Raw genomic sequence first — 11988 nt, 5'->3', positions numbered from 1 at the left:
TCAATAGGAAATGCGACTATAATAAATATGTATGAAATTAAGGGTTATTAAAATAAACATTAATGAAGCTAAAGGGAAACATAACTTCAATACAATAGTAATGGGGGACTTCAACATCCCCTTTCAATAATGTGCAGATCAACTAGAAAGAAAATAAAAAAGAAACAGCAGAGTCAATCAACACTACAGACCAAATGGAACTAACTGATACCTAAAGAACTTTTCATCCTATAGTTATAGAATACACATTCTTTTTATCAGTGGATGGAACTTTCTCAAGGATAGTCCATAAGCTAGGCCATAAAGCAAGTCTCAGCAAATTCCAAAAAATTGAAATCATACCATGCATCTTCTCAGACTACAATGGAATGAAGCTGGAAATGAATAACTCAAGAATCTCGAGAGCATATGTAAGCACATGGAGACTGAACAACATGCTCCTCAATGAACAGTGGGTCATAGAAGAAATCAAAAGTGAAATAAAAAATTTCTGGAAATGAATGAAAATGACAACATAACCTATCAAAACTTACGGGACACTACTAAACAGTGTTAATGTGGAAGTTTATAGCAATTGGTGTCTACAGCAAGGAATTGGAAAGGTACCAAATAAATGAGCTATCTATACATCTCAAGGACCTAGAAAAACAACACGCCAAATCTCAAATTAACAGGAGGAAAGAAATAATTAAAACTAGGAGAGAAATCTACAAAATTAAAACAAAAGTTCAGTGAAATGAAGAGCTATTTTTTTGAATAAAATAAACAAAAATGATACACCATTGCCCTAATTAACTTGAAAAAAAAAAGGAAGAGGCCAAAATAGTTGGAATCAAAGAATCATCAGGAATTACTACACACAGTTATATGCCAACCAATTGGAAAATCTAGAAGAAATGGATATGTTCTTCAACACATACAATCTACCAAAAATTGAGTCATGAAAACATAGAAAACCTACGCAGACCAATAACCATGGCAGAGATTAAATCAATAGTGAATACTCTCCCAAAAAAGAAAACCCAGGACTAGATGGCTTCATCAATGAATTCTAATAGACTCCTTAAGAAGAACTAATTCCAATTCTGTTAAGGCTACTCAAAACAATTGAAATGAAGGGAATAATACCAAACTACTTGAATGAAAATAGCATCATCCTAATTCCTAAACCAGAAAGTGAAACAACAGAGGAAAAAAAAAACTATAGACCAATATGTCTAAGGAACATACATGCAAAAATCCTCAACAAAATACTAGCTGATCAAATCCAAGAACACATCAGAAAGATCATTCACTTGAACCAAGTGGCACTTCTCACTGTTATGCAGGATTGTTTCAACACTGGCAAATCAATAAATGTGATACATCATGCTAACAAACTGAAAAACAAAAATGATATGATTACTTCAACAGATTCACAGATGAAACATTCGGTAAAATACAAAATTCTTTCATGATGAAAATATTGAGCAAATCAAATATAGAATTACATTCCTCAACACAATGAAGACAATTTATGAAAAACCCACAATCAGCATCTTTTTTGAATAGTAAAAAAGTTAGAAGCATTCCCACTAAGATCCAGAACCAAACAATGATGCCCATTCTCAACATTGCTATTCAATATAGCCCTGGAGGTTTTAGCCATTAGGCTTGAAAAACAGATATAATATATACAAATTGGATAGGAAGAAGTCAAATTACTCCTATTTAAGATGATTTGATTCCATTTAGGAGGAACCAAATGACTATGAGACTATTCAAATTCTTGAGAGTTCAGTATTGTTACATGATAAATAATAAACAAAAACAATAGAAAATGAGAAGATTACTTCAATTCCATGGTCATTTTCTTTGCCAATAATGAAAATGGTAACTCAGAACTGTGACTTCCTAATGTTGGTAATTGCTTGTTCTTTCAAAAATGAACTTTGTATTCACAAATTTTTAATGTTTAGGATTTTGTGATATTTGAAATGATGAGTGGTGGGAAAAATATCCTATAACAATGTAAATATAAGCTCAAAACTTGCTAAATTGCTTTTAAATTATTGTATTTCAGACTACAGGACTGATTTGGCATCCAGCAGCCAAGATAAGTTCACTGTGGCCTTGTGAGCATTACTGATACGAAAGGCATCTCTCAACTAGACCACCTTACCCCAGAAAGACAGCTCCAGGTCACGTTTTCAGAATCTATAAAAATCAATTTTTGATAAGAAGAAAAATATCCTTACTTAAAATACTAAGTTCCCATGCAAATAGTTGACTTTTTTGGCATAGATTAGAATCCTTATCATCGTTTATTTTTCTTCAGCTAATGATTAAATACCAATAAATAAGGTGTTTGCAACCATGCATCACACAGGATTTATGCCACCAGTCTCATACTACACAGATAATTACAAAATCTTTTGGAGAGGAGAACTCATAACAGTGAACTTTAGTTATTGATATTATTTGTGAAACTAAGAACTTCAGCAGCCATCAGGAACACTCCTATATTGGGACAATGGTAAATGTTAGGATCCGTCATTCTTTCTTAAAAAAAAAAAAAAGATTTATTTATTTACTTGAAAGTCAGAGTTACACAGAGAGAGGAGAGGCAGAGAGAGAGACGGAGTCTTTCATCTGATGGTTCACTCCCCAATTAGCTGCAATGGCTGGAGCTGTGCCAATCTGAAGCCAGGATCCAGGAGCTTCTTCCAGGTCTCCCACGTGGGTGCAGGGGCCCAAAGACTTGGGCCATCTTGCACTGCTTTCCCAGGCCTTAGCAGAGAGCTGGATTGGAAGAGGAGCAGCCTGGACTAGAACCGGCACCCATATGGGATGCTGGCGCTGCAGCCCAGAGCGTTAACCCGCTGAGCCACAGCACCGGCCCTAGGATCCATCTTTCTATGGTGAACAATCATGAAATCATTATATTTTCATTGTAATTATAAATTTTAAATATAAATTATAAATTGAATTATAAATTTTAGGAAAATCTATGAAATAAACCAAGCCATTCAATGTATGGAAGTGCTAAAACAATTTGTGGCAAATGGAACTAAATTATTTTAATTTGTTGCAGTTTTTTAAGATCCATAAATATTTCTTGCACAATATGCGTTTTCAAGATCTTTCTTAATACTCCTCAAATTTATAACTATTTTATACCAAAAGAAACTTAGTTTATTATTCCATTGTCCACAGATACTCTCAAATTTGGATGTCAGATGGTATTTGGCTGACCTCATTATTTATCCTAAAACTCTCCTTTGTAAGAGACATTCTGTAAATGTCTGAAGTATATGAATATATTACAGAAAGAACAATATTTACTTTCATACAGGACAATTATGGGACCTTAGGTTTTGTGTTGCTTGAGAAAATTATGCAGAAATGAATATCAGGAAATATATGGCATGTATAATCCCAGTGAAGCAGTTTCAATATCATTTGATGTTTGACACTTTTGAGTTAGGGTAACTCATTAAATAAATCAAATGTTCATATAAAAGTTTTGATAAGATTCTAACTTTCAAAAATGACTTTTTTTTCCTAGTTTGAATTTCAATGTCCTACTTTGGTTTAATTCTGAGGAAAACTAATGTTAAATTTTGTGTTTTTACATGTAATGTAGCACTCCATTTGAGATAAATCCAAAGATAAAAGATTTTGTCATAATCCATTTGAAAGTTTCAGATTTAATATAATAGGTTATCCTAAAAATAGGAACCAATTTTCATTATTTCTTTCACACATACTTTATCTTTTCAATAAGACTTCAGTGTTAAGGGGTGGGGGGGGTCCATGTGTATTTTTTTTTAAAGATTTTGTCTATTTGAGAGGTAGAGTTATAGACAATGAGAGGGAGAGACAGAGTGAGGTCTTTCATCGCTGGTTCACTCCCCAGATGACTGAAATGGCCAGAGCTGAGCTAATTTAGAGTTAGGAGCCAGGAGCTTTTTCCAGGTCTCCCACATGGGTTCAGGGGCCCAAGCACTTGGGCCATCTTCCACTGCTTTCCCAGACCATAGCAGAAAGCTGGATTGGAAGAGGTGCAGCTGGACTAGAACCAGCGGCCATATTGGATGCCAGCGCTGCAGGCAGAGGATTAACCCACTGTGCCATGGTGTCAACCCCTGATATATACATCTTATTTCATCTGCAGCAACTCATTTAGGTATTGAGAACACAGGTAGGTCATTGTGTTAGAGGATGTTGATGACAGGCAGCTCGCCACACCTGCAGCTATAGCTCTGGGCTGCACCCATCTCTGAAGGGTCGTCTTCAGTTCTTGGGTGTTACTTGCCTGATGGTCCCTGGGAGATCATGCGCTACTATGAGGGTGTAAGACACCACCATTGACTGATTGTGGTGAGGACGTGACAGTCTGGCCTCCTTTCTCTTGGAGAACACTGCTGTGACGTGATCACGCTCCAGACCCCCTGTTAGATCACACTGATTTTCATTTCTAAACCTGAGTCTTTTCCTAGTGTTTCCCATATGATCATGCTTTTTCTCATTCACTTCCAGATTTCTCTTGGGAATCACTTGAAATCGTTATTTATGCTCTATTCTCCAGCATGAATGAGAGAAATTTTTGAAAGCAGATTTAGAGAAGAAAGGTAGGAGTGTGAAGACATAATGATGGCAGATGCATGAAGAAAAGTTAAAGTCAGTTTATAGGACTTTTTAGCTATTTAGAGGTTAATGATATTTTTGTCTTTGATATCATCTGTAATCCTCTTTACTGTATAAAGATAATAATTAAGATAAAAGTGGAATGCACCTACGCATAAGGTTCTCAGTGGTGGCCACAGCAGTTGTTTTGGTGTTTTCTATCTGTTGGTTTGAAGCTAGGAGAGTGAAGTGCCCACCACTTTCCTGAGAGTGCATTTCTCTGTTTTTCCCAGAAAAAAGACACAGACTGGGGAGGGGGAGGCTGTGGCTTCCTGGAGTTTGTCTGGGTCTTGAAGACTCTATTTTAAGTAGGCCACTTTGAAAGCTGCATTTACTCCTTCAGGCCCTTAGGGTATTATTTAGTATACTTTAAGGATAGCTTTAGTAAATTCAAAACTGGTGAATGACTCTAAGTTACACACAAGAGACCTGACTGAGATAACACAACTTCCAAACATGCCGCTTGGAGAGGAGAGCAGCTGGCACCGCGAGTGGGTGGCTCAGGCTGTGCAGGTGGCAGGGGCCAGGACATCATGGCTCTGCCTTGCCCTTTTTGGAGCACAGAATGACTGGGGCTGGCTTCATTGTACTCCCTCCTTTGTGCGACGGAAGCATATTTTATTAAGTGATAGTTCAGATGTGTGAAGGGATTAATGGGGTTCCCCTCTATTTTGTAATGGATGAGATGCTATCATAGTCTGGATTCATGATCCAAATGTGAGTTTAATAATTTTCCATCTTTAAATAAAGTCCAATGTATTCTGTGCCTTAGTGCATGGCATTTGTATTAGCTTTCTGGGGCTGCCATAACAAAGCTTCACAAACTGCTGAAATAACAGAACTCTCTAATGTCACTGTCCTGGATCCAGAGTCTGAGACCAAGGTGTAGGCAGGGTCAGAGAGCCACAGAGAGAAAGAATCTGGTCCATGCCTTTCTCCTAGCTTCTGGGATTCTAAGGACAATTTTTTAGTGTTTCCTACCTTGTAGAAGAATCACTGCTGTCTTTGGCTTCATGGTAACATGACATTCCTCCTCTGTGTGTTTCTCCAAATATCTTTCTCCAAATTTATGCCTTTTCGGACACTGGTCATATTGAATTAAACCAAGCTTAATTATATCATTTGGGTATCTTTAAAAAGATTCTATTTCTAAGTAAAAACACATTCTTAGAGACTGGGAGTCGGAAATTCAATGTATGAATTTTGGGAGACACAATTCAACGCTCAACATCAGCATTATTAAAAATAGATTGTGTTGGCTGGTGCTGTGGCTTGAAATCACATTGTCACGCTTAAATCAAAATTATTTTAAGTCAGAAGGATAGCATCAAATTACCTACATTGACCTAATAAGTGACTCAAGTAGGTGAAGAATGAGATGGTAAATATATCATTTTAATAAATGGGAGTTGATATCATTCTCAGGAGATTCAATTATTGGGAATGGAAAGAGCTATGTTAAACTGCAGAAAGTCTAGTTAGCTTTTTTTTGCTACTTGCAAATGGGGGCTGTTGCTTTTTAAATTTTTTATTTTCATTTATTTTAATTGAGAGATAGAGATAAAGAAACCTACTATGTCGCTCCCCATCTTCGTGGAGGAACGACACAGGACCCTGCGCTGTTCTTTTGTTTGCTCGGCCCTCCCCGAGTTTGCTGCTGGTCCTTCCCGGGTTGGCTGCTGGTCCTTCCACCTCCGTGGAAGGGCGGTTCCCCCTGCCACATTCCCCACTTCCGCGGGGGAGCGGCACACCACCGGCTGGCTCTCTCGGGGGCTGCACAGGTGTTCCTTCAGATGTTCCTGGTGCATGCCGTCTCTCTCCTCCTTTATAGTCCTCCTCTGCCAATCCTAACTCGGCTGCCCACATGCCGAGTACGCTGCTCTCCTCCAATCAGGAGCAGGTCCTGCTGTTTATTGGTTGAACTGGAGGCAGCTGGGTAGAAGCTGTTTTCTCCTCTCCCAGCGCCATATTGTGGGAGAGCAGATGCATAGAATAAGTCTTAATTCCAGTAACTTAGTCTAGTCCGAGTTGCTCCCCACACTACTACCCACTGGTTCATTTCCCATATTCCTACAACAGCTAGGAAAGGCTCAAGTGGAAGCCAGGAGCTGGGAACTCCATTCAGACCTCCTAAACAGGGGGCAAGGATACAATTACTTGAGTCACCATCTGCTGCCTCCCCAAGTATGCAATAGCAGGAATCTGGTATTGGGGGTGGAATTAGGACACAAACTCTGCACCCTAAAATGGATGTAGGAATCCCAAATGACATCTTAAATAGATTTCCTCCATGAGAAGGCATTGTATAATCATGCATGGTAGAGCAGTAATATGAGATCTTGAGTCATACAACATGTAAATTTATTGCTAGCTGCCGTCATCTTAAAATGTTACTTAATTTCTTTGGGTCTTAGCTCTTGCATTTAGAAAAGGGGGATGATAATTATGCTAACCCTGTAGGTTTCTTATGAAGAGAACAAATTATGATGTTTTATGGTAGCAGACACACTAGTGCCCTATTAATATGGTATTACCAAAAAAAAAAAAAAACACACCATTTTAGCTGAGTCAACTTGTATAACATTTTTAAAATTTAAGGTTCCATGAGGACAATGTCGTCAAAATATCTATATCCACAAAAACACATATATGAACATATATGTGTGCAATCCTTTATTAGTCTATTTCCAAATGTCCATTGTTGTTTAACATAAGCATTTCTCTATTAGTCATTATGACATATCTTTGTAAGTTATTCTTTTTTCTTTGATAGGTATTGCAAACCACCTCATGATACATAATTTAAAAATGCTACAAACTGACTGTAATTAAAGCAGATATTTAAGCAGATGAAAGATTTTATAAACTCAATATTATTTTGATAAATGAAAATATGGAAGAGGTGGATCAGCTGACAACAAACGAACAGAAAATTGACAAGTAGGATAGGTTCTCAGGGAAGATATTTGGTGCAGTGGTTAAGCCACAGGTTAAGATGTCCATGTTCCACATCGGAGTGCCTAGGTTCAAGTACCAGCTCAGGCTCTTGATTACAGCTTCCTGCTAATGTGCCCTCTGGGAGGCCGTAGGTGAGGGCTCAAGTGCTTGGGACCCTCCACACAGGTGGGAGACCTGTACTGAGTTCCAATCTCTGAGCCTTGGTCTGACCCAGTCCCAGCTGCTGTGGACAACTGGGGACTGAACCAGCGCAGACTCTCTCCCTTCTCTCTCCCTCCCTCACACCATCCCTCCCTCCTCCTCCTCTGTGTGTCTGCATTTCAAATGAAAAAATTTAAAAGGACAGGTTCTGCAATAAAAATTCTAATACCAAGGAAGAAATCAAAAGTTCATTGGGGAAGCTGATAAAAATATTTCTCTTTTAAAAAATGACCTACTTTTTGACTGAAGTGTGAAAGCTAAATGTGAAGTGTGCCAAATCATGTCGTCATATAATTTTGTTAGATATAATTCCTATATCAGTTCACACTTTGTTCTGGAACTATACCTTTAAATTATAATGTTTAGGTAAATGTAAACTTAATGATTTATCATGCTTTTTGTCTCATTTTACAACATGAAACTTTTTGTTAATTCAACTGAAATTTTGGGTCTTGTTGTAAGTTGATTCACTTTTAGAATATTATTTCCAGTTCAATTAAATATAGATAAGAAGTTCATGTAGTTTTTTTTCTTTTTCTCTTTCTGACATATAGATTTGACTCACATGTTACTAAAATATATACATTTATGCTTCATTTTCTTCAGCAAAAATATTCATAGGATCTACAAAATGATTGTGTAGAAAGTGGTTTTTTTTTTGGTAATTCTTTTATATGTTGACTTGGATCAAAAAGCTATTCCTGTACTTTTGTTTGCTTATTTTAAATAATATTGGCTGTTAGAATTTATGATATTAAGTAGGGTGGTCATCTGCAATTTTGGCATGGGCATGTAATGTTTAAAGATGATTAAGTCTCATTTAGGTTGCATGGAAAGCAACTTTGCATTAAGATGATTTTATCTTTTTAAGAAGTTAATAAAAACCTGCTTATAGATATATTTCATTATTAATAATACATATTTATCAATGGTTTGGCAAATGCTTACAATGAAAAAATTACCACCCAATTATTAAAACTTTTTAAATTTTTTAAATGTTGAATGAAAGAAAAATGGAAAAAGAAAGGGAAAACACATATTCCAAGGTATGCAATACATGTATATGACAGATATCGACATTTGGCTTTATGTTCCCTGATACAGCTTTTCTTCAAAATTCATTATTTCTGACCTGACTTAAAATATTCTCTGCTGCCATTTCAAGACCTCATTGTGCAGAAGTGATTCTGTTGATGAAGTGTGTGTGTCCTCAGGCATTTTTATTAGTTTCCTAAGGCTAACATAGCCAATTACCAAAAATTGGGTAATTGAAACAACAGCAATTTACTCTTTCACACTTCAGGAGGACAGAAACCCGAAGTCAAGTGTCATCAGGACAGCTTTCCTCTGGAGGCTCTGTGAGAAAACCTATACCATGCTTCACTCCAAAGTTCTGTTGGTAAACAGTGTATGTTGGCATTCCTAGGCTTATAGATATATATCAACCCAATTTCTGCCTCTGATATCAGATGGCCTTCTTTCTAGTGCATCTGTGTCCCTGTGTCTTTCTACAGCCTTCTTATAATATATCAGGTGTTGGACCTGCGCTTGGCTAAATCTCCACCTGCACTTGGCTAAATCTCCACCTGCGGCACCGGCACCTCGGGTTCTAGTCCTAGTCGGGGCTCCGGATTATGTCCTGGTTGCTCCTCTTCCAGTCCAGCTCTCTGCTGTGGCCCAGGAGGGCAGTGGAGGATGGCCCAAGTGCTTGGGCCCTGCAACCATATGGGAGACCAGGAGGAAGCACCTGGCTCCTGGCTTTGGATCAGCGCAGTGCACTGGCCGGGGCAGCCATTTTGGGGGGTGAACCAATGAAAAAAGGAAGACCTTTCTCTCTGTCTCTCTCTCTCTCTCACTGTCTAACTCTGCCTATCAAAAAAAAAAGATACCAGGTGTGACTTGGAGCCACCCTAATTCAGTATGACCTTATCTTTACTAAGTGCATGCAATGACTCTTTTTCCAAGTAAGGTCACATTCTGAGTTTCTGGCTGCACATGGGTTTCGGAGGGACACTGTCAACACAAGAGTACGTGTTCTGACTTTATTTTGATTAGATAAGTATATAATGATTATCAGTTCATAATATAGGTTTAGTGTGCTTTTAAACTTAATGATGTACATGTTTAAAAATTAGTAATATATACATTGAGCTAGTTTCTGTACTATTTCATTTCTTAATAAAATTGGTCATCAACCCATTCTTTTATTAATGAACAGGGGGTTTCTGATTGTTGTCCTTACAAATTATAATGCAAGGAACATCCTCATCCATGTCTCTCCCCATGCATGGGTGAAGATTTTCTAGAGTAGATATCCAAGCAAAAAGTAGGGCTGAAGTCAGAAGACAGACAAATTCTATGTCTCCATACACACAAAAACACCACATTTTAAAACCTCCCTTTGATTGGAGTCGAGTCATACAACAATGTTTTGATCAGAGAAACGAGATACCCTGTAAAAATACCTTGAGGCCTCCATTCTTTTACTTGCTCCTCCACAAAGATGGATGCAAGACTCGAAGATGCAAGACCTCCAAACCGAAGGTGAAGTTGCCGCTGGGCAGTCACTGACCACAGCCCCCTGTGAGAGCTGCCTGATAGGAACATCCACAGTTGTGTGTTTAACTGAAACTTCAGGGGCTGCAGGGCAGCTGGCCTTATGTGCACAGGCTAGTACACATAGTGGTACTTTGTGCAGACATCTGATGCTAGTAAAAGCCTAGGTGACAAGGAAACAGGTAGCACACCTGGATAGATAAGAGATGCATGTTGACAAAACATTTGGTGGAACTGTTGCTTACAGAATCCTGGAAAACAGGCCGTGTTCTTGTTCCGGGGAGACCGTTGGAAAGAACGTATGTTCAGATGTACTGGTTACTATTAACTGTATTACAAGTAGACGATGACCTCAGCATGAAGTGGCTGGTTTACAAGAACTGATTAAATATAGAAATTTGGGCTCTTGCAGTTAGGACAGGCTACGGCTTCCCTATTTTCAGTGAAAGGAGGTGGAATTTAAAAACCTGATTTCAGTGAAGGTCCTGTGCACTTGATAAATTGAATAAAATTATTTAGACTGAAATAAAAATTATGGCTTGACTTCCCCATGTAGTTGTTTTTTATCATGTTTTTTCCCCCTCAGGTAAACAGAATATGAAGACAAAGAGAAGGAAAGAAAAGATTTTCAAAATTACTCATTACTAGCACTTCGAATAATGATCAGCAAATAAAGATTATCAAGCTTTTGAGGAAAGCTATATTGTCTAACATGAAAATCTACCCTAAAAATGACTTGTATCATCAAGATAGAAACTGATTTTGATCTACTAAACTCCTGTGAAGAAGTCAGTTTTTATTTTTTAATTTGAAGACAGAGAGATGTGCACACAAAGGCAGGGGGTTAAGAGGGAGACACACACAGATCCCATCCCTAATCTACTCCCCCAAACCCTAGAAAGGCTGAAACTTGGCTGAGACCAAAGCTACGAGCCAGAATTTTAACCCCGATCTCTCACATCAGTGGCAGGAACCCAGTCACTGGAGCCATCACCATAGTCTCCCAGAGTCTGCATTTTCAGGAAGCTGGAGCCTTGACCAGAGCCGGAAATTAAGCCTGGACACTGCAGTGGGGATGCAGACACCTTTACTAGTAGGCTGACCACGTGCAGCTTTTAGCTGGAAAGGCCCTCAGGCTAGCATGCTCCCACCTCTTCTTCAGATGTAGTTAAAGAAAATTATGGGGAAGGTAAAGGCTGTGGGAAGCAATGCAACAAGAATTACATTGATACACACGAACCCAGATCTCTCAGGCTGCACTCTTTCCCTTAAGTTAGAAGCAGGAGACTTTGTTCAGACCAGTTGAATGTATGTATAGCTTTGATGTGCCACTTCTTGTCCTCACTCCTGGAAACAGCCCGGGTGGCCCTCTACATTCTACCCTTCATCTGTTCAGTTGCACAGGGAGGACTCATGGTTGCCAAGCCACAGGACACAATGCCTGGTTTGCATTATCGTCCAATGCAGGAGAGCTGGCAGACATGTGGTGCCAGAAGGAACTGTTTGGTAGAGACTTTCTATAAGAGATCTGGGGGCTGTTGGTTGTAGTAGCTGGCTGTTTACCATGATTAGCAATCACATTGCTATTTTTTCTAGAACTTTCAG

The sequence above is a fragment of the Oryctolagus cuniculus genome, chromosome 3 (assembly GCF_051225735.1).
Source record: "Oryctolagus cuniculus isolate XC-2025 breed Fujian yellow rabbit chromosome 3, ASM5122573v1, whole genome shotgun sequence".
Classification (NCBI taxonomy): domain Eukaryota; kingdom Metazoa; phylum Chordata; class Mammalia; order Lagomorpha; family Leporidae; genus Oryctolagus; species Oryctolagus cuniculus.
Note: the sequence above shows the minus strand (reverse complement) of the source record.